Source organism: Triticum aestivum, chromosome 2B (genome assembly GCF_018294505.1).
Source record: "Triticum aestivum cultivar Chinese Spring chromosome 2B, IWGSC CS RefSeq v2.1, whole genome shotgun sequence".
Lineage (NCBI taxonomy): Eukaryota > Viridiplantae > Streptophyta > Magnoliopsida > Poales > Poaceae > Triticum > Triticum aestivum.
Window position 1 is genome coordinate 210,814,310 of NC_057798.1, and position 24,634 is coordinate 210,838,943.

A 24,634-nucleotide genomic window follows, 5' to 3' on the forward strand; every position below is an offset into this window, starting at 1 on the left:
TGTATTGACATCATGTCATGTCCTGAATAAAGTTCCCACAAAGGATAATGAAACTACTCCCTATGAGCAACGGGAAAAGAAAAGAACTACACTCTCTTACTTACGCACTTGAGGCTGCTTGGCGAAAGTCAACGTGCCGATAACCAAAAGGTGCAAGTTGGCTATAGATTTCTAGTGGTGAAATCTGATGTACACGACGTGAAGGTTGGTACGATCATGGAGTCTAGGGATGCTACATTCTTTGAGAATATTTTCCCCATGAGAGGTATGCAAAGCACTTCTAGACTGGAATCTGATGAGACTCCTGAACCTGCCATTCCGATGGAATACTATGAACATAAAAGTGATGAGAGTTCCACGGAGGATGACGAGGAAGCTCCTGTTAGTAGCAAGAGACAAAGGACTGCAAAGTCCTTTGGTGATGATTTCCTCGTGTACATTGTGGACGATGACACTCCCAGTTCCATTTCAGAAGCTTATGCATCTCCCGATGCTGACTACTGGAAGGATGCGGTCCGTAGTGAGATGGATTCCATCTTGGCTAACGGGACATGGGAGATCACTGATCGTCCTGATGGTTGTAAACCATTGGGTTGTAAGTGGGTGTTCAAGAAGAAGCTTAGGCCCGATGGTACTGTTGAGAAGTACAAGGCTAGGCTTGTGGCAAAGGGTTATACACAGAAAGACGAAGAGGATTTCTTCGACACTTATTCACTTGTGGCTAGACTGACAACCATTCGTGTGTTACTCGCTTTGGCTGCCTCACATCATATTCTCGTTCATCAGATGGACGTTAAGACGGCTTTCCTTAACCGAGAGCTAGACGAGGAAATTTACATGCAACAGCCAGATGGCTTTGTAGTAAATGGTCAGAAAAGAAAGGTGTGCAAGCTAGTGAAATACTTATATGGTCTGAAACAAGCGCCTAAGCAATGGTATGAGAAGTTCAACACTACTCTGACATCTGTTGGCTTTGTTGTTAACGAAGCCGACAAATGTGTATACTATCGCTATGGCGGGGGCGAAGGAGTTATACTATGTTTGTATGTCGATGACATACTGACATTTGGGACCCACCTCAAGGTCATTGAGGAGGTCAAGGCTTTTCTATCTCATAACTTTGAGATGAAAGACCTGGGCGTGGCTGATGTTATCTTGAACATCAAGCTACTAAGAAACTTTAAGGGTGGAATTACACTTTTGCAATCCCATTAGTTGGGAAGATTTTGAGTTGTTTTGGATATTCAGACTGCAAACCTTCTGCAACACCATATGATCCTAGCGTGCGGATTCGAAAGTTCGAAGGCACGGCTGTAGATCAATTGAGATATTCTCAAGTGGTTGATTCACTGATGTACCTAGCATGTGCTACTTGTCCTGACATCTCATTTACTGTGTGCAAACTGAGCCAGTTTGTTTCCAATTCGGGAGATGTGCATTGGCATGCTGTTGAGCGAGTGATGTGTTACTTGCAAGGTACTGCGAACTATGGGATTCACTATTCTGGGTACCCGACGGTACTTGAGGGGTATAGTGATTCGAACTGGATATCTGCTACTGATGAGATGAAAGCCACAAGTGGACATGTCTTCACACTTGGTGGTGGTGTTGTTTCCTGGAAGTCTTGCAAACAGACGATCTTAACAAGATCGACTATGGAAGCAGAACTCACAACATTAGACACATCATGCGTCGAAGTAGAATGGCTTTGAGAGCTTTTGATGGATTTGCCAGTGGTTGATAAACTAGTGAGGCTGTCCTTATGCACTATGACAATCAAACAGTGATTGCCAAGGCTAAGAGTACAAAGGACAACATGAAATCCACAAAGCACATAAGAAGAAGATTAAAATCTGGCAGAAAATTAAGAAACTCCGGAGTAATAGCGTTGGATTATATCCAGATGGCTAAGAATCTGGCAGGCCCTTTTATGAAAGGGCTATCACGGATTGTGATAGAAAATGCATCGAGGGAGATGGGTATGTGACCCACGTAAGTTGCCATGGGGGTAACCCAACCTATGTGATTGGAGATCACGGGAATTAGGACCTGGGAAAACAATCCAGTGGTCAACTGAGGAGAGTATCCTTAATTATCCCACTCCGTTGGAGATGCAATATACTTTCAATTTTGTAAGGCAGGCTGACTTTTGTCTTAATGTGTTTCAAAGCTTATGTAAGCAAGATGCTAACCTACAGAGCATTCTTTGGAGGAACACACCTATGTGAGCCCGACTGCTAGTCACAGTCTATGAGATTGGGTGATCTCCAGGAAGCTCATGAGAAGGTACGGAGTATGACTAATAAGCTCCACCCGTGGGGTTTAGCCTTCGGCAGCCACGTATCAGCTGACAATAGGCGAAACTTCTACACCTCAAACTGACAATTCAAGGCATAGTCCATTGTTCAGTTGTGAAGAAGTCTAATCCTATTGCTCTAGGTGGAAGTTCAACTTAACAGTCTCTACTGAAATTTCTGGTATATCAAACATTGTTTGGAACAATTGACAAACTTATGTGCCTCGAGATCTTGTGGGGGATTGATGGATTATGGATGGGCTTAGGCCCATATAAGACAATAATCCCTGGTTAATCTCTAAGGCCCATGCATGTGTACGGCAAGTGGTGGGAAGTGTGGGAAGTTTAGTTTCATACTGCTACAGTAAGAATAGTGAGACCTCTTTATAAGGGCCGCTCACTACTGGAATCTGGCATTTTGCCGTCCGCCACGTCTTAGCCGTCTGCCAACTGACGGAAAAGAGGCTCTTTGTCGTCCGCTTCCACAAAGATGATGACAAAGAAAGTGCAGATGGAAAAAATGCTATTTGCCGTCGGCTGCTTCTTTGCCGTCGGCCAGCTGATGACAAAAAGCTAGAAGGCAGACGACAAAGAGCCAGGTGGGCCCCAGAAGGCACGGCATGGCTAGGTCAGATTATTTGCCGTCCGCTAGCAGACGGCAAAAAGAGGTGATTACTTTGCCGTCTGCTGGCCGATGGCAATGTTAGTCCTTTGTCGTCTGCTTGCGGATGGCAACGAGGAGACGTGGGCCAGCCGTAACAGTGGCCCTCGTTGCCGTCTGCTAACAGACGACAAAGAAGGCCCATTTAACGGGCCGAGCCGTCTCCCCCCTCTCTCTCTTTCTCTCTCCCCCTCCCGTGCGCCCGCCTCTCTCCTCTGTCGCCGCCGCCGGCCATCCCCGCCTCATCACCCCGTCGCCCCGTTGCCCCACCGCGCCCCGTCGCCCCGTCGCTGGAGTGGCCTGCGCCGGGCTGCCCCAGTGCCGGACCCCTCCCCGAGGTCCCTGTGCCGCCCCGCCCCGTTGTCGTCCTCCTCCCCGTGCCCCCTGTGCCGCCCCGCCCCATCGGCCGACCTCGCCGGAGCAAGAGGTAATTTTTTCTGTTTTTTTCCTGTTTTTTGTTCTCTATTTTCTTGATTTGTTTTAGGTTAGTGCTAGGTTTAATTAGGTGTAGTTTTGAGTTTTTAGGTTTAGGTTAGTGCTAGGTTTAGGTGTAGTTTTAAGTTTTTAGGTTTAGGTTAGTGCTAGGTTTAGGTGTAGTTTTTCCCTATTTTGTTTTAGGTTAGTGCTAGGTTTAAGAAGAGGAAAAAGGAGAAGAAGAAGAAGAAGAAAAGGAAAAAAGAGAAAGAAAAAGAAGAAGAAGAAAAAGAGGGTTCCTCGGTGTCGATGGTACCCTAAATAGCAAGTATCGTCAGTGCGAAGTACATGTGGTCGTCGGTGTCGAATACTACATTCACGTCCCACAAGTGACACAGGGGTCCTGCGTCCAGTAGCAACAGTTCTCGGCGTTGATGGCGGTCGAACACCATTGCGAATTTGTCTGGCAGCCTCAGAGATGATGATTGAAAGCTAAGTGTTTAAACTTGAAACACCCAAACTAACTCAAGTCGGTTTGGTTGTTTGAAATTTCAAAACTTGGCTTTAATCCTCATCGCAGAGGCTGCCGGACAAATTCGCCAAGGTGTTCGACCGTCATCGGCCACCAGAACTATTGTTGCGGGACGCCGGGCGCCGGCTTCACTTGTGGGATGTGGATCTAGTGTTCAATGTCGACCGCCTAATGTACCTTGCACCAATGGTAGTTGCTATTTAGTTTACCCGGGAACGAGCGGGTTAGAGGGTTCCTCGGTGTCGATGGTACCGTAAATAGCAAGTATCGTCAGTGCGAGGAACATGTGGCCGTCGGTGTCGAGTACTTGCTATGTTACTCATCTTTCGATTTAAATATGCAGTTATTTCGTCATTGCGAGGGTCTAGTGTTCGACGAGCTCCGACCCTTCGTTCGTTGGTGAGCACAAATGACATCTCCTCCTCCCCCCCTTCATTTGCTCTATTCCGGTCTTCGTGCCGATGAAACTTGCTAGCTATATGTGTCAATCATCAGTATGTGTAACCACTATGCGTCTCCCGTTCGAAAGGGTTACATCTATAAATATGCATGCATTCACATATTTATAATTGTGATTCTTTCGAATTGTCCAACGTTATCCATGGACACCCCGAGTATGTGTAGATTGGGTTCGTTTTCCCATATGCTCAGCTCCGGATCCGATGCAGAATTTCGTTAGTGCCTCCCTGTTGTTCTCCAGGTACACATCCGCTCTGCTTATTGCCGAGACATGTATCACGAGAACAGCGGTGAGGTGCTGCCAAAATTTTGCGTCGGATCCGGAGCAGAGCATGGGAAAACGAACCCGGTCTACACATACTCGGGTAGGATTAGGACCTATCCTTACCTATTAGCGTGCAGGTTGCATGGACGTAATAAAACTAACAAACTCCATTAACTGATGGATATGGTTTGCTTAATTATGTATATATTTCTTGTATGTCCAGTAGGAAGTCGATATGAGTGATCGTGCGTGGATGTACACTGGTTACACTAGTCAGTATGTTTGGACCGAGGAATGGTTAACAAAAACTAAGGGGTTTGTTAGAGCCGCATTTGCAAATGGCCAGAAATTAAGCTGGTGCCCCTGTATCCGGTGCGACAACTATAATGAGAGGGACAAGCTTCAAATGAGTAAACACCTGCAGAAGTTTGGTTTTACGCCTGGTTACACGGTCTGGACATTACATGGTGAGTCTGGCCAACGTGCGAGAGCCGAGATGGTTCATCGTCGCACCAACGAGCATGGTACCGGGACCGCAGACATGGTGCAAGACTTTGATGATGCTCAGGACTCGGACGAGGAGATGGAGGAATCTACAAAGGCCTTCACTGAAATGTTGGAGTCCTCAAAACGTCCTCTCCACAAGCACACTGAGCTTTGTCAGCTGGATGCCATCTCATAAATAATGGCTTTGAAGGCTCAATTCAACTTGGGCAGAGAATTCTACGATGCGATGATGACAGTTTTCGGACGATTTCTACCCAAAGGCCATGTGCTACCTCCAAACCTGTACCATTCAGACAAAAATCCTCCGTGCTCTTAAGATGCCCTATGAGAAGATACATGCATGTGAGAAAGGATGTGTCTTATTTAGGCTTCAGTATGAGGACTTGAACTATTGTCCCTTTTGCAATTCTTCCAGGTATGTTGTATTAGACAACGATATGGGTGAGAAGACGCAGACCAAAATACCCGTTAATTTTCTTCGGTTTATGCCAATCATACCAAGACTTCAATGTCTTTTCATGGTCGAAGAGACGGCCAGACAGATGGCATGGCACAAAACGGACAAAAGAACCGAATTAGATGCAGATGGGAATGTGATGATGGTGCACACATCGGATGGTGAAGCGTGGAAGCGCTTCGATGCATTACATAAGGAAAAAAGGCAGATCCAAGGCGTCCTCGAGTCGCTGTCAGCACAGATGGGTTCAGTGTGTTTGGTCAGATGGCAGACCCATACAACTGTTGGCCTGTGTTTGTCATTCCATTTAATCTCCCCCCGGGCAGATTATGCAAAGAAAGAACATTTTCCTGACGTTGATAATTCCAGGGCCCAACTATCCGGGAAAGAATATGAATGTGTACATGCAACCGCTTAAGGACGGATTGCAAGAAGCTTGGGATAATAGGTTAAAGACATACGACGCCTTTAGCAAAGAGAACTTCATAATGCGTGCCTGGTACATGTACTCGACGCATGACTTGCCGGCGTACGCGCTATTCGTTGGCTGGTGTGTGCATGGAAGGTTCCCGTGCCCCACATGCAAGGGAGCTCTTGAGTTTCGTTGGCTGACAGCGGGGCACAAGTATAGTTGCTTCGACTTGCATAGACAGTTTCTAGATCCTCGCCATAAGTTTAGGAAAGACAAGAAGAACTTCATGAAAGGTAGAGTTGTCAAACACTCTACACCACCTGCGTAGACAAGCCAACAGACCCTAGATCAATTAAATGCTCTCGAGCCAGATCCAGAGCGTCCAGGGTATTTCAAGGGGTATAATAAGGAACATGCCTGAACTCACAAGACATGCTTCTGGGATCTGCCTTACTTCAAAGACCTCCTTTGCCCACACAACATCGATGTGATGCACACTGAAAAGAATATCACCGAAGCCATTTTTGGTACATTGTTCGGCATATACGAGAAATCAAAGGATAATACTAATGCTAGAGATGATCAAGAGGAGCTCTATGATAGACCGTTACAAAACATGCAAGAACAGAAAGGAAAGCAGAATTGCAAGAAGCCAAAGGCATGATTCAATCTTGGAAGGCCAGCTATGAAGAAAATTTTTTTGTGGGTGAAAATGCAGTTGATGTTCCCCGATGGGTATGCAACAAATCTAAAGAGGGGAGCGAGTCTTGATAAATTGAAAATATTTGGTCTAAAAAGTCATGATTGGCACATATGGATAGAGCGGATAATGCCGGTGAGGCTCCTAGCTAAAGTTGTCTCGCCCTGCTTCAAAACTACAGGGCGCGCGCTACGGCTTTGACCTAACGGCCTCCGTTTGCTGGAATCCGTGGCTTCATCCCTGAGGATGAATGGCTAGTACTGGCAGAACTGAGCTATTTCTTCCATGTTCTTTGTGCGAAAGAACTATCGCCTGGCCTCCTAGAAGAAATGGAACAGTTGGCGCCGGAGTTGATCTGCAAGTTAGAGATGATCTTTCTGCCAAGCTTCTTTAATCCAATGCAACACTTGATTTTGCATCTCCCGACCGAGGCACGATTGGGGGGGGGGGGCGTGCAAAATCGTTGGTGCTACTCAACTGAGAGGATGCAGAAGACGCTTCGAGCAAAATGTAAAAATAAACGTAGAATAGAAGCATCGATGGCCGAGGCATTCATCACTTAGGAGGCGTCAAACTTCGTGACGGCACACTACGAAGCCAAAAATCGTCATTTGCATAATCCGAAGCCTCGGTACAATGCTGGCGAGCCTAAAAAGGGTCAATCCAACCTCAGCCTATTCAAAGGGAATCTCGCACCATCCAGTGCTTGGAAACCAGTATTGTTGGATGTTGATGAATGGCGGACCATTTCGCTGTATCTCTTTAACAACCAAACAGAAGCGCGGCCGTACACCGAGTAAGATCTTGAAAGAAACGCAGCCAGGAGAAAAAGAGTGAAATCATTACAGTTTCACTGTTGCCTAAAAAGAGAGTTTCACACAAAACATTGAGTATAACTTCATGGTTTTTTAGCCAGCCGGATGATATAATTCGTTTACCCCTCTCATGTTTATTTTTGTGTTGCTTGTATGGAGTACTAGATATTTGCATAGTGGTTTCTGCTATATGCGTATTAGTATGAGTTTAATATTGTCAGTGTCATGTTCATAATCTATTTATGGATTAAATCAATCAAAAAATTGCTAATTTTATTCAACAGTGACTTCATGGTTTTCTTTTTTGCGGGGAAACTTCATGGTTTTTGTAGCCGCATGTGATCATGCATGTGGCATATTAGAATTACGTGAGATATTTTCTGGGCATGAGAGAGCATGTCATTTTCTGCTCCATTTCTTGTCTCCGCCGGTAAAACAGAACTAATATACCATTTCAAAAGCTTCAAAAGCTGGGAGCTTTCTTGGGTGCAAGAGAAAGAAGAGGATTTTGAAACCGGGCCCTCTCCGGTCCGTGTCTCCGCGTCCCTGGCAGGTTCATCTCCGGCTAGCACGCAGCGTCAGCTTGGTTCGTCTTCCTCCTCGCGGCGCACCAGGCAAGCCCAGCTCAGGGTCCAGCGCGGCAGGGCCGATCGGGCGGCACGCACCTGCCCCCTGGATAATTTTATGCGATTATCCGCGTCAGCCCCACCCCGCCCCCGCTGCTGCTTTCCCAATCGAGCCGAGCACCGCGATTCCAGGCCAGCGGAAACCGATTAAAAAAGGCAACCCCCCTCCGTCCGCGCAAAAGTAAAAAACAACAACCGCATCGCAGCGCAGCGCAGCGTAGCACCGAGCGAGCGGGCGGAGGGAGGGGGGTGGGAGAGAGAGGAGCGAGCAAAGGTTCGATAAAAAGGAGAGGAGGAGACGAAGCGTCCAAGCCCAAGTAACATCCCCACCTCCCCTTCCCCCCTCCCTTTCCCATCGCCTTGCTCCCCCCGGCCGCATCGAGATCTTGGCTGGCACCGCCGGAGATCGCGAGGAGCGGCCCCGCGGCTCCCCCGATCCCACCTCCTCCTCCTCCGCCGCCGCCGACCGCCGCCGCCGACCGCCGATCGGTGAGTCGCCCGATCCGCCCCGCCCCGCCCCGCCCCCCCGGCGCCGATCGCCGCTGGATCGGCCGGATCTGGTACGGATCTCGCGTAATTCCGCGGCCCTGTGAGGCGCGCTTGTCGTTTTGCTGCGTGGGCCGCGGGCGCGGCTCGATCGCCGCGTTGCTTTCAGCTCGGATCTAGCTAGCCCTGCGCGCGCGCGCGCGGGGCGTGTGCGCGTTTCGTTTTGTGGCTGCCCTTGTGGATAAGTCGGGGTTTTGTCCGCATTTGCTATGGCTGGCTGGTATGAATTCGCCCTGACTTGTGGATTGCAGGGGTAGGAGGGGAGGGGAGGACGCGATGGAGGCCGACTCCGGGAAGCTCTTCGTCGGCGGCATCTCCTGGGAGACGGACGAGGACCGCCTCCGCGAATACTTTGGCCGCTTCGGCGAGGTCACCGAGGCTGTCATCATGCGGGACCGCAACACCGGCCGCGCGCGGGGCTTCGGCTTCATAGTCTTCGCTGAGGCAGGCGTCGCTGAGCGAGTCACCATGGACAAGCACATGATCGATGGCCGCATGGTAATTACCTGATGCCATTCTTGCTCCTCCTCCTGCTAGTCTAGTCATGTGCATTTCGTTGGGAATTCCGTTTGTAATCCTGTCTGTGGTTCAATCAAGCTTGAGCTCAATTGTCTGTGCCAATTCAATTCAGGTCGAAGCCAAGAAAGCTGTTCCCAGGGACGACCAGAGCATTGCAAGCAAGAACAATGGCAGCAGCATAGGCTCGCCTGGGCCAGTCCGTACCAGAAAGATCTTTGTTGGGGGGCTGGCCTCCAATGTTACTGAGGTTGAATTCAGAAGGTATTTTGAGCAATTCGGTATGATAACAGATGTGGTTGTCATGTACGACCACAACACACAGAGGCCCAGGGGCTTTGGCTTCATCACCTATGATTCAGAAGATGCAGTGGATAAGGCGCTGCACAAGAACTTCCACGAGCTTAATGGCAAGATGGTTGAAGTCAAGAGAGCTGTCCCAAAGGAGCAGTCGCCTGGACCTGTCGCACGCTCACCTGCTGGAGGGCAGAACCTTGCTATCAGCAGGGTTCACAACTTCTTGAATGGCTTCAACCAGGGATATAGCCCAAACCCGATAGGAGGTTACGGCATGAGAGTGGATGGAAGGTTTGGGCTGCTTTCAGGTGCACGAAATGGGTTTTCTTCATTTGGCCCCAGTTATGGAATGGGCATGAATGTTGAAACTGGGATGAATGCGAATTTTGGTGCAAACTCTAGTTTCCTCAATAACTCAAATGGGCGGCAAATGGGTTCATACTACAATGGTGGTTCAAACAGACTAGGCAGCCCTATTGGGTATGTTGGTCTGAATGACGATTCAGGATCAATATTGAGTTCAATGGGAAGGAATGTTTGGGGTAATGGAAATGTCAACTACCAGAACAGCCCTACAAACATGAGTTCTTTTGTACCATCTGGAAGTGGGAGTCAAGTTGGTATTACTGGCGACGGTATAAATTGGGGAGGTCCTACTTCTGCCCACGGGATGGGAAGCATTTCAAGCCTTGGGTCTAACATTGGCCGTGGGGCTGGAGATAACTTTGGCTTGCCGTCTGGTGGCTATGGAAGGAGCAACCCAACTGGCACCATTGGTGAACCTTTTTCTGCGTCAGCCAATGCATATGAAATGAACAACATAGATACATATGGCAACAACTCTATTTATGGTGACTCAACCTGGAGGTTCACGTCATCTGAGATCGATATTCCTCCTTTTGATAACGATCTTGGAAATATCGATCCAGATATCAAATCGAACATGCCAGCAAGTTACATGGGCAACTATACTGTTAATAATAATCAGACAAGCAGAGGTCAGTATCCGCTTCAACATTTTGCTATCAGTTACACATGAATTTCCCATCTTTTTTTGAAAGTTAAAGGTGCTGCATAACTCAGCTATTCAAAACATAGAACCGATATTTAAATAGAGCAATTGATCTACCCATTCAGTTTATTAGGACCATCACAGCTGCATGTCTATGCTTTTGGAAAGGAAAAATGTTGCATAATTGCATGCCATATGCTTAATCAGTTGATGCTAGAGCATAATCAATAGACCTTTTTTGGGGCTTACATCAGATTTGACTTGTAGATCAGTGGATTGAACTTGAAGGATTTGTCTTGTAATTATGTTGTGGTGGTATACTTATCACATTTAACTGACACAACATTGGGTGCTGTCCGACTGCTTTCGCTGTAATGAAAGCACTATCGAGAGCAACAACTTTTGGATGCATCAGCTTTGAATGATAATGAATAGATCAAATAGGGAGCACCGCCTTCATCCATTCCATTGACCTGGGATGTGCTTCCATGTAATGCCTGACAAACATAATGGATTAGGGACCAATGATTTGTTTTGCAACTTTAGTTGTGCCAAGTAAATCAATGCAATGATTGGTGTAGGATGTATTCAGTATCCTGATTTGTTTAGTTCCTGTATCTATTCTATGATCTTTGACATAATACTAGGACAAATTTTGTGACCAGCTCTTTCATAAGTAAAATTGAGATTTGCTACAACCTTGTTATTGTAGTGCCATCCTGAAGTTGAGGGTAAATGATAGCATTGGAGATGTGTAATGCATGTGCCTGAACAACATAAAGGGTAAGAAATGAGAAAACAATATATTTTAAATATAAATAAAATTGGAAAAGAGGGTGAGTCGAGCAATTATGAGAACATTTTGTATGCATGCGGCTGTTGTCATTGGCTGAGCAAATCACTTGTCTAAATACGCATAGAATCAGTTTGGAACTTGCATTAAGTGAAGTATGTATTGACTCATGTCTGTTGAGGATGGACATATGTTAGTTCTTCCTTTCTTCTGATGAATTATTATACTTCTAAATTACCATTTTCTGTCAGGACTGTTATCAGTGGTTTTTATTTCCAAAGCTACTGTCATTTGTTTCTGTGCTTGATTGATTGTAGATACACATGAATGAATTTGCATTTTTAGAAACTAGCTAAGATAACCCATTGAATGATAGTTTATTATTATTATTATTACCAATTTGTGATAAATTCTGTGTCTGTATGTGTTTACAATTCTGGCAACAAGTTAATCCTATTATTTTCAAATAATTAAATGTATTACAAAGAAGTTCGATAGTGATTCTAACTATTTTGTAATTACAGAATAGTCAATCAGTTGCAATTGAAAATGAAAAAAGTATTGTTGTAGTTAATATTTGCTTTCGTGAAAATGCGCTGAGTCAGAAATGTTACATAAGGTAGTGTTGATCTTTATACTTCGATGCACCAAGGACTGGGTCATGTTGCTCAACTGGTGTTGTAGAGATGTAAATTTCTATTTTAATTTGGACAACTGTGCTTGTTGCTTGCCCCATTTCCTGTGTAGATCATAGCTAAATGTGGTGCAAGGGCTCCTTGTCTCGAGGACATGAGCTATATATAGTCTGTCGGGGAGATTTACTTTTGCTATCTGATAAGGCACGCGTGACAAAAATAGTCGCTCACATGTATTTCATTACAACTTAACCTGTATAATATGTTTGGGAATGAAAATACTTAAGTTCTTTTGGTAACTTGATACTAAGTTTTTTACTACTAGTCAACACATGATCTGAGGTACATCATATGTGCAGTAATCAGTAATCGAGTCTGTTTGTTGTCAATGCCCTCTTTATTATATTCTTGAAATCTATACTGAAGAGAAACTATACTAGAATGTTTGTTTCTGATCAAGATTTGTTGCACCCTTTTGCAGGTATCACTTCCTAGGCGAGAATATTATTATAGTCATATATATGACTTGGGATAGGCAAGACACCCATTATATCAGGTATTCAGGTGCAGTACTGTGAATTGGTGATATCAGATTAATATACAGGTTAGTTAATTGTTTCTAGCTAACCAGAGGTGTGGTTTACGGACACCAACCAACATGCTAGAGGAGCGGGATACAAACATTTTGTGAAGGTTTCAGATTTTAGTTTAATTTTCTACGTGTATTAGGTCTTTTGGTTTTCCAATGAGATGTGCAGTGGTGATTGCGGCACACACTTAGAAGGTGTTCCAACATAAGCTGGAATTCTGTCATACGGACGACAAGCTTGTATACCAGGGATGCTGTATTATCTTGCCCATTTATGGCAACATTAGCTTGCGTGTTTTTCCTCTTCTCCTTTTTTAACCATTTCATTTGTTACTAGAGGATTTGGTCGGCTTTACTAGTAAAAACTATTTGGGGGTGCCAATGCCATCCTGGTCCCCATTAATAAAGTCACCCAAAGTACATACGATGTTGCTTCTTCTTCTTGTTGTTCTTCTTCTGTGTCTATTTGTATGCTGTTGCTAGTTTCTTCTTATGGGAAAAATACAAATTTGGATCTGGTCATGCATATTTGCACACTGTTTGATTGTTTTAAAGCCTATCAGTCGGTAGGTAGGTACTCACATACGCAAGCTTTTCATAGCTCAGGATGGCATGCATGTGCTCGTGTCTTCCATTTCCATCTTTTCGAAAGTAGCTTTAGATCTCATGTGGAGGGGTACTGCCTTGGCTTTGCCTTTTAGGTAGTTGAAGTACACCAGGCTGTGTGTACTTTCCCTCCCTCTATAAATAGCCCGCTATTTTTTGCTTCCATATATATCTTGATTTGTTTCCTTCCTCATCACGGCCTTCACCGTTTCATGTTACCCCGTCGCTTTCAGCCACCAACTTGTAGAGTGCTTCACCTAACGGTTTTCCATGTCTGATGGTTGCCGATGCTTCGGTCCATGTTTGGACTGGCATTTCACTCCACATTTGCAGAAATTCAGACAACCATAGAAAGCTTGCAAATTAGCAAATGTTTGGCGTGTAGGAGAGCGGTGCTAACTCTCTCCTATTGCGATTTGCGAACCCTCTGCTCCATGGCGACGACAGGGCGAAGCTTCTATCCCCGTGGTAGTCTTGGTAGCTGCAGTTCCAAGCTAACGATCTACTCCAAGACCTATGTTGACAATGACCTTGCCCCGATGCCCTGCCAACCTAACCTTCCTCGGTGGAAGGAAGCCTTGTGCGGTACCCTCCACCAGCCATCCGTCGTGCTGGTTGGTGCCTTCCAGGCATCCGCAACGCCTATGCCTAGCCAAGTGCGTAGCGAACCGAGAACAGACGGCCTGGAATCGTATTGCTGTCAAAAGCAAAAGCGAATGATTGTTCATCGGAACTGTTATGGTCCGACTACTCATAAGGTTGGGTCTGCAAACATTGTGTGGCACCTCGACCCACCAAATCTTGCGTTCAACCCATGGCTCTGAGCTTGGGAGCACCGGGTAGTCAAGTGAAAGCACCCAGACTCTTGCAGGTTCTGACAATCGCGGCTGATGAAGAGGACGAAAGCACAAACGGGTAGCTATGCTACGTATGGATGGCCTGCCGTTCCGGTATGTGATGTCACGGCCGTTCTGGGGGTGTTGCCTACGATGTGAGTGAGATTTAGGAGAAACATGAGACCTTAGATTGAGTAGTGTCAAAAACGCTCTTCTATTATGGGACGGAGGGAGTACCACTTTTAAAATGAGCCGAATATGTAAAAACCAAGAAAAAAAAAATAGCACACTATACAAAACAGCGTCGCCTTATAAATTACGTGATGAGCGTGTTACTAGCGGGACATTGTACACTGATTTATTTAACGAGACAGTGTTACTAGCGAGATATTGTATATAATTTATTTAACGAGACAATTCTCTACACGCTATAGCGTGTTATCTTTTTCATGCTAAAAACTGAAAATTTAGGCTTTTTGTCCCAAAAAATAGCTTCAATAGCTAACCTAAACGTTTATGAACTGCTAATCTTTTCTAGCTATAGCCTATATTTGGATATACCCAATTGGTTAATATAGCAATCCACCAGCCTAAGAGCAACTCCAATGCAGGTGCAGCGACCTAATTCGTCCACGCGTGTTCGTTTGTGTCCACGCGGATAAAAAACACAACCCAAAGCCGAGACTCATTTTCATTTTGTGTCCGCTCGAATCTATTTTCGTCCCAAATTTGGGTCAGAAGCGGACGTTTTCTGTGTCCTCTTCGTCCGCTGCATGTGAGGCCTGGCCCACCTATCACACAGACCCACCGCCTCCCGCCTCTCTCTACTTTTTCTCTACCCACATCATGACGCCACCATGCACCCATGTCGGCGTCCGGCCTTGCCTCGCCTCCCCCACACCTGGTCGCCGCTGAAACAAAAAACACAACCTGTCTCCGCGACGTGCCACCCCACCCAACGTCCGCGCCGGCTGATTTAACTGCTACGCCGCCTGGGGCCATCTGCCGTGACCCCACGACTGCCACTTGGAGCATCTACAGCCAACGTCTCAAATGTCCGGATGGCCGGACCGGTCAATAAAAATCAACCCACTTGGATGCCTAGGTCGGGATGTCAGGCTCATGCGCCATGTCAGTCAGGCCCACCACTGACCCACGGCTATCCCACAAAAAACCCAATTTATCCTCTCTGCGAACCCCAGCCCACCCACTATCCTCTCTTGCTCCACCCCCTCATCTCCCTTTCTCGATTCTGATCCAATCTGGTGACATGTTGAGCTCCGGCAGCCACTCTGGCTTCAACGTCGACGTCGAGGAGGACTTGGCCCTCCGGATTACATTGGAACATCAAAGGTGGACACCGGGGGCAGCTCCTGAAAGTGCTAGTTATCGACTAGAGGGGGGGGGGGTGAATAGACGATTTTTATGTATGTCTTCGAGACATGCAATGTCTTCGAAGATGCGGAAGCAAAATAGTAACTAAACAGGAAACAACTGAAGATAAGCTACACTAGGCATGCTGGAATGTCAAACAACAATTGAAGTGATATGTGAAGACAAACAACAACTAGGTGGAACAGAGTAGAGTGTGAAGACAAAGATGTAACTAGAGGGGATGTCTTCACACAATGTCTTCGACTAGAGCTAGCATGTAATGACTTAACGAAACTAAACTATAAGTAAAGAAGGGAAGTGATAGAACCAGTTGCGTGGAGAAGACAAATGATTTGTTGGACTAGTTCCAGTTGCTGTGATAGCTGTACGTCTGGTTAGGGAGGCTGAGATTAAACTCAGAAGACCACGTCTTCACCTTATTCCCCTTGAGCTAAGACCCGCAGATCTCTCCCAATCACTCACGTAAGTCTTCAAGGTAGATTTCTAAACCTTCACAGACTTGTTCACCAACAATCCACAATGGCTCTTGGATGCTCAGAACGCGACGCCTAACCGACTGGAAGATCACATTCTTCAAGTATAACAAGTCTTCATTTCGCGCAGAACAAAAAGACTTCGGTGATGCTCAAAACACACTGGGCTTTGGGTATTTTGGGTTTGTCCTTGCAAGGATTCTCTCTCAAAGGCTTCAGGTGGGTTGCTCTCAAACGACAAAAGATGTGCACTAACTTGGAGCAACCACCAACTCATGATGGAGTGGGTGGGCTATTTATAGCCAGCAGGCAACTCGACATGATATGTTCGAAATGAACCTGGGTCAGTGGACGACCGACACATGTACGGTCGGATTTCGAACACACGCAACAACTTGAATTGGGCTCCAAGTAAAGCTGACTCAACCAACTCTGGAAGAGGTTTTCTCTCATTGTCTTCGCTCGAAGACATTGAATTTTAGGTTGAGCATCACGTCAGTTTTCTGACTTTGTTTACCTTGACCCCACTTAACAGTGCGGTGGTTCCTATGACTCTAGAAAGAAGAAAATGAAACTACCAAAAGACTATGTCTTCGCGCTCCATTGTCTTCAAGCGAATGTCTTCGCGTGCCATTATCTTCAACACGAATATCTTCGTAAATCATCATTGCCTTCAATGTCTTCATACATTTTTAGGGGTCATCTTTGATGGGTAAACCGAATCAATAGGGACTTCTACCCGTGTTCTCCTGTGAATCTCACAAACACATTAGTCCCACAAACAAGTTTGTCTTCAATACTCCAAAACTAACTAGGGGTGGCACTAGATGCACTTACAGTCTTCCCCTTTTTGGTGATTGATGACAAACTGGTTGACGTTTTCAACGGGGATAAAAGTATGTGAAAGTCATGGAACAAGGTGTTTGGCTTCATGAAATTGCGCCCCCCTGAATATGTGCACACTGGTATTTTGCCTTTGAATGCAAATGCACATGGCAGGATTTTCTTTATGGAGATCTCCCTCTTTTCATGAAGTCAAATATCAATGCATTTTAAGTGAACTTGAAGATAATGATATGCACACTGAGAAATAGGCGTCTGCAGAATGACTTCATGCGCACAAAATTTAAATGTAGCAGACGTCCATCAGGACTTAAGTTTACAACCCCAAAACGACAAATGTTCATGAACATGAGTTGCAAACTTAACAAAATAAGTAAGGCCCAACCCAAATTGCCCGCTTGAAGACCATCAACTTGTATGCTTCTCCCCCTTTGTCATTAGATGACCAAAAATGTTCGAAGACATAGAGCATCGAAGCGTTCCTGGAAGGCGGTGGAGAAGATGTTGGTGCAGCCGGGTCGATTATGGCGTTGGGCGGTGTAGAAGTGCCTGACGCAACATCTTGATGTAGTGAAGTGATCGCAGGAGAGGTTGCATCGTCTTCTTCGTCAACAACCCGAGCTTGTACAGTGAGTGTTGAAGAAGAATAATCAGAATCTTCAGTTGATGGCGTCGCACGACACTTCTCGGTTTCTCGGGTCTTGGAACCAAACGTGAAGCTTTCTGATAACCCACAAGTATAGGGGATCGCAACATTTTTCGAGGGTAGAGTATTCAACCCAAATTTATTGATTCGACACAAGGGGAGCCAAATAATATTCTCAAGTATTAGCAGCTGAGTTGTCAATTCAACCACACCTAAAAGACTTAATATCTGCAACAAAGTATTTAGTAGCAAAATAGTATGGAAGTAACAGTAACGGTGGCAAAAGTAACAGTAGCAGTTTTGTAGTAATCATAACAGTGGCAACGGAGAAGTAACTAAGCAAAGATCAATATGTGAAAAGCTCGTAGGCAATGGATTAGTGATGGATAATTATGTCGGATGCGATTCCTCATGTAACAGTTATAACATAGGGTGACGCAGAACTAGCTCCAGTTCATCAATGTAAGGCATGTATTCCGAATATAGCCATATGTGCTTATGGAAAAGAACTTGCATGACATCTTTTGTCCTACCCTCCCGTGGCAGCGGGGTCCTATTGGAAACTAAGGGATATTAAGGCCTCCTTTTAATAAAGTACCGGACCAAAGCATTAACATTTAGTGAAAACATGAACTCCTCAAACTACGATCATCACTGGGAGTGGTCCCGATTATTGTCACTTCGGGGTTGACGGATCATAACACATAGTAGGTGACTATTGACTTGCAAGATAGGATCAAGAACTCACATATATTCATGAAAACATAATAGGTTCAGATCTGAAATCATGGCACTCGGGCCCTAATGACAAGCATTAAGCATAGCAAAGTCATAACAACATCAATCTTAGAACATAATGGATACTAGGGATCAAACCCTAACAAAACTAACTCGATTACATGGTAAATCTCATCCAACCCATCACCGTCCAGCAAGTCTACGATGGAATTACTCACGCACGGCGGTGAGCATCATGAAATTGGTGATGGAGGATGGTTGATGATGATGACGACGACGGATTCCCCTCTCCGGAGCCCCGAACAGACTCCAGATCAGCCCTCCCGAGATAGGGCTTGGCTGCGGCTCCGTATCGTGAAACACGATGAATCCTTCTCTCTGATTTTTTTCCCTGAACGTGAATATATGGAGTTGGAGTTGAGGTCGGTGGAGCATCAGGGGGCCCACGAGGCAGGGGGCGCTCCCAGGGGGGGTAGGCGCGCCCCCACCCTCGTGGACAGGGTGTGGCCCCCTGGTCTTGATTCTTTTGCCAGTATTTTTTATAAATTCCAAAAATAATCTCTGTGAAGTTTCAGGTCATTCCGAGAACTTTTATTTCTGCACAAAAATAACACCATGACAATTCTGCTGAAAACAACGTCAGTCCGGGTTAGTTCCATTCAAATCATGCAAGTTAGAGTCCAAAACAAGGGCAAAAGTGTTTGGAAAAGTAGATACGATGGAGAAGTATCACTTTCCTTGAAGCCATCGGCAGCAAGGTCATTGTCGGTGTCAAAACCGATGGATCTCGGGTAGGGGGTCCCGAACTTTGGATCTTGGGTCGATGGGGAACAAAGGACGCGGGACACAGTATTTACCCAGGTTCGGGCCCTCTCTAGGAGGTAAAACCCTACGTCCTGCTTGATTATATTGCTTGTGTATATGGAGATTACAGAGTTGATCTACCACGAGATCAGATGAACTAAACCCTAAACTAGTAGGATGGTGATTGTTCTCTAGCCTCTATGGAGTAAGCCTCTTGGTTTATATAGACACTAGGGGTACTAGGGTTTACATAGAGTCGGTCACATCAGGGAAACGCCGATCGTCCTTCTTGACTTGGAGTACACACCAAGGCATAAAAGGCCTTCGGTCCGGATACGGTGCTGCCCATCAGTCCGAACCATGTGAGATAAGCAGGCATCTCGAGGGCCCCCTAGTCCTGGACTCCCTCAGTAGCCCCCAAACTAGCCTTCAACGCCGGAGCTGAAAACCATCAATCGCCCCGGGCTTCCCAAAATCTTCGGCTTGCGAGGCGAGTTCTCCATCTTCTCCCTGTTCGACTGATTCCAACAATTCAGCTACCGATGACTTCTTAATCTGTCACATACTAGTGGTCTCCCACCATTAATTTTGTCAAGGGTGTCCCTCGATTTCCGTGCATTTGCCAGAAGGTGAACAAGCCGACACTTTTTTACAAGAATACCTGCCCGGGACCGGGAATACACAAGCGGTTCATCCACGCCCAAGCAAGAGGTCCAATCCTCTCCAAAGAAAATCCCCAAGGCACATGGACGGCACCCCTGGCTCATCCTCACCCCCTCACGGCCGACGCCCGAGGGACTCGTCCAGTTGCTTCGTTTCACGGCTCTAGCTGTGCGACCTCCAGCGGCAAGGGTATCTTCTAGCTGCAAATCTCGTGCCCGTACGTGCTGGGTTGACTTCGGCAAAGAGCGAGGCCTTCACAGAGGACTTTCCAAATCCAAATAAAGGAGAGAGGGCATTGTTGGGGAACGTTGCATGGAAAACAAAATTTTTTCTATGCACAAGCAAGATCTATCCTGGAGATGTATAGCTAGAGAGGGGGAGAGCATCTACATACCCTTGTAGATCGCTAAGCGGAAGCATTTATCAACGTGGTTGATGTAGTCGTACACCTTCATGTCTGTCCCGATCAAGTACCGGATGTACGACACCTCTGTGTTCAACACACGTTCAGCTCGATGACGTCCTCGCCTTCTCGATCCAGCAAGAGAGGCGAAGTAGTAAATAAGTTTCGGCAGCACGACGGTGTGGTGATGGTGGTGGTGAAACTATTCCGCAGGGCTTCGCCAAGCACAACGGCCGTGGATGGAGGAGGAACTAGAACTAGAGGGAGAGGGGGCGCTGACACACGGCTTGGTGAATCGTGGTGTCCCCTAGGGGCTAGCCCTGCTCCTCTATTTATATGTTGAGCCCTGGGTCATTCTTGGAGAAAGGGTCTCCTCAAAGACGGTTTGGAACGCAAGGAAAAGTCCTTCTTGGTTTCCAGTACCAGACACCAGGGTCCCTGGCATCTGGTCCCTGACCTCCGCAAAACTTCCTTTTGCACCGACCTAAAGCTCCGTGGGCCTTACCCCTTGGCCTAACCATATCATCCTATATATCAATCTTTACCTCCGGACCATTCCAGAGCTCCTTGTCATGTCTGTGATCTCATCCGGGACTCCGAACAACATTCGGTCACCAACATACATAACTCATATAATACTATATCGTCAACGAACGTTAAGCGTTGCGGACCCTACGGGTTCGAGAATGATGTAGACATGACCGAGACGCTTCTCTGGTTAGTAACCAATAGCGGGACCTGGATGCCCATATTGGTTCCTACATACTCTACAAAGATCTTTATCGGTCGAACCTTTATGACAACATACGTAGTTCCCTTTGTCCGTCGGTATGTTACTTGCCCGAGATTCGATCGTTGGTATCTTCATACCTAGTTTAATCTTGTTACCGTTAAGTCTCTTCGTTCCGTAATATATCATCTTGTAACTAACTCCTTAGTCACTTTGCTTGCAAGATTCTTATGATGATGTATTACCGAGAGGGCCCAGAGATACCTCTCCGTCATACGGAGTGACAAATCCCAATCTCGATTCACGCCAACTCAAGAGACACCTTCGGAGATACCTGTAGAACATCTTTATGATCAACTAGTTACATTGTGACGTTTGATAGCACACAAGGTATTCCTTCGGTATCCGGGAGTTGCATGATCTCATGTTCGAAGGAATATGTATTTGACATTTAAGAAAGCAGTACCAATAAACTGAACGATCATATGCTAAGCTAACAGATGGGTTATGTCCATCACATCATTCTCCTAATGATGTGATCCCGTTATCAAATGACAACTCATGTCTATGGTCAGGAAACCTTAACCATCTATTGATCAACGAGCTAGTCTAGTAGAGGCATACCAGGGACTTGGTATTTGCTTATGTATTCACACATGTATTTAAGTTTCCAATCAATACAATTCTAGCATGAATAATAAACTTTTTCCATGCAAAAAATAAACTTTTATCATGATTAAGGAAATGCAATAATAACCACTTTATTATTGTCTCTAGAGCATATTTCCAACAGTCTCCCACTTGCACTAGAGTCAATAAGCTAGATTACATAGTAATGAATCTAACACCCATGGAGTCTTGGTGCTGATCATGTTTTGCTCGCGGAAGAGGTTTAGTCCATGGGTCTGCGACATTCAGATTCATATGTAGTTTGCAAATTTCTATGTCTCCATCCTTGATATTTTCACGAATGGAGATGAAGCGTCTCTTGATGTATTTGGTTCTCTTGTCAAACTTGGATTCCTTCGCTAAGGCAATTGCTCCAGTGTTGTCACAAAAGATTTTCATTGGACCCGATGCATTGGGTATTACACCAAGATCGGATATGAACTCCTTCCAGACTCCTTCATGCGCTGCTTCGGTACCAACTATGTATTCCGCTTCACATGTAGATCCCACCACGATGCTCTGCTTAGAACTGCACCAACTGATAGCTCCACCATTCAATATAAATATGTATCCGGTTTGTGACGAGTCATCCAGATTTGTGTCGATGCTAAGCATCAACGTAACCCTTTACGACGAGCTCTTCGTCACCTCCATAAAAGAGAAACATATGCTTGGTCCTTTTTAGGTACTTCAGGATATTCTTGACAGCTGTCCAGTGATCCAATCCTGGACTATTTTGGTACCTCCCTGCCAAACTTATGGAAAGGCACACATCAGGTCTGGTACACAGCATGACATACATTATAGAACCTATGGCTGATGCATAGGAAATGACTTTCATTCTCTCTCTATCTTCTGTCTGGTTGGACTTTGAGTCTGACTCAATTTCACACCTTGCAACATAGGCAAGAACCCTTTCTTTGACTGGTCCATTTTGAACTTCTTCAGAACTTTGTCAAGGTATGTGCTTTGTGAAAGTCCTATTAAGCGTCTGGATCTATCCCTATAGATCTTGACGCCCAATATGTAAGCAGCTTCATCGAGGTCTTTCATTGAAAAATTCTTATTCAAATATCCTTTCATGCTATCTAGAAATTCTATATCATTTCCAATCAGCAATATGTCATCCACATATAATATCAGAAATGCTATAGAGATCCCACTCACTTTCTTGTAAATATAGGCTTCACCATAAGTCTGTATAAAACCATATGCTTTGATCACCTCATCAAAGCATATATTCCAACTCTGAGATGCTTGCACCAGTCCATAGATGGATCGCTGGAGCTTGCACACTATGTTAGCACCCTTAGGATCGACAAAACCTTCTGGTTGCATCATATACAACTCTTCTTTAAGAATCCATTAAGGAATGCAATTTTGACGTCCATTTGCCAGATTTCATAATCATAAAATGCGGTAATTACTAACATGATTCTGACAGACTTAAGCATCGTTACAGGTGAGAAAGTCTCATCGTAGTCAACCCCTTGAACTTGTCAAAAACCTTTCGCGACAAGTCGAGCTTTGTAGACATTGATATTACCATCAACATCAGTTTTCCTCTTGAAGATCCATTTATTCTCAATGTCTTGCCGATCATCAGGCAAGTCCACCAAAGTCCACACTTTGTTCTCATACATGGATCCTATGTCAGATTTCATGGCCTCTAACCATTTATCGGAATCTGGGCTCTTCATAACTTCTTCATAGTTCGTAGGTTCGTCATTGTCTAACAACATGACTTCCAGGACAGGATTACCTTACCACTCTGGTGCGGTACGTGCTCTAGTCGACCTACGAGGTTCAGTAGTAACTTGATCCGAAGTTTCATGATCATTACCATTGGCTTCCTCTTCGGTTGGTGTAGGCATCATGGTAACATTTTTCTGTGATGTGTTATTTTCCAATTCGAGAGAAGGTACAACTACCTCATCAAGTTCTACTTTCCTCCCACTCACTTCTTTCGAGAGAAAATCCTTCTCTAGAAAGGACCCCTTCTTGGCAACAAAGATCTTGCCTTCGGATCTGTGGTAGAAGGTATACCCAATAGTTTCTCTAGGGTATCCTATGAAGACGCACTTCTCCGCTTTGGGTTCGAGCTTCAGGATGAAGCCTTTTGACATAAGCGTCACATCTCCAAACTTTAAGAAACGATAGCTTAGGTTTATTGCCAAACCATCGTTCATACGATGTTGTCTCAATGGATTTAGATGGTGCCCTATTTAATGTGAATGTGTCTGTCTCTAATGCATAACCCCAAAATGATAAAGGCAAATCGGTAAGAGACATCATAGAACACACCATTATCTAATAAAGTACGGTTATGACGTTTGGACACACCATTATGCTGTGATGTTCCAGGTGGCGTGAGTTGTGAAACAATTCCACATTATCTTAAATGAAGGCCAAACTCGTAACTCAAATATTCGCCTCCGCGATCAGATCGTAGAAACTTTATTTTCTTGTTACAATGATTCTCCACTTCACTCTAAAATTCTTTGAACGTTTCAAATGTTTCATACTTGTGTTTCATCAAGTAGATATATCCATACCTACTCAAATCATCTGTGAAGGTTAGAAAATAACAATACCCGCCGCGTTCCTCAACACTCATTGGACCGCATACATCGGTATGTATTATTTTCAGTAAGTCATTAGCTCGCTCCATTGTTTCGGAGAATGGAGTTTTAGTCATCTTACCCATGAGGCATGGTTCACAAGTATCAAATGATTCATAATCAAGTGATTCCAAAGGTCCATCTGCATGGAGTTTCTTCATGCGTTTTACACCAATATGACCTAAACAGCAGTGCCACAAGTATGTTGCACTATCATTATCAACTTTGCATCTTTTGGCATCAATATTATGAATATGTGTATCACTACGATCGAGATTCGACAAGAATAGACCATTCATCAAAGGTGCATGACCATAAAAGATATTACTCATACAAATAGAGCAACCATTATTCTCTAACTTAAATGAATAACCGTCTCATAATAAACAAGATCCAGATATAATTTTCATGCTCAACGCCGCACCAAATGACAATTATTGAGGTCTAAAACTAATCCCGAAGGTAGATGTAGAGGTAGCATGCCGGCGGCGACCACATCAACCTTGGAACCATTCCCGACGCACATCGTCACCTCGTCCTTAGCTAATCTCCGTTTATTCCACAACTCCTGTTTCGAGTTAGAAATATGAGGAACCGAACCAATATCAAATGCCCATGCGCTACTACGGGCATTAGTAAGGAACACATCAATAACATGTAATATCAAATATACCT

At 45.2% G+C, this 24,634-nt stretch overlaps 1 pseudogene across 1 annotated transcript; it reads left to right on the top strand.

Annotated features, from left to right (window-relative positions):
* Positions 1–8,884: 8,884 nt before the first annotated feature.
* On the top strand, positions 8,885–12,959 carry LOC123044406 (heterogeneous nuclear ribonucleoprotein 1-like; annotated as a pseudogene). Its single transcript, XR_006420082.1, has 3 exons — positions 8,885–9,188; positions 9,322–10,501; positions 12,425–12,959. The product of XR_006420082.1 is annotated as a heterogeneous nuclear ribonucleoprotein 1-like (transcript).
* Positions 12,960–24,634: the final 11,675 nt, after the last annotated feature.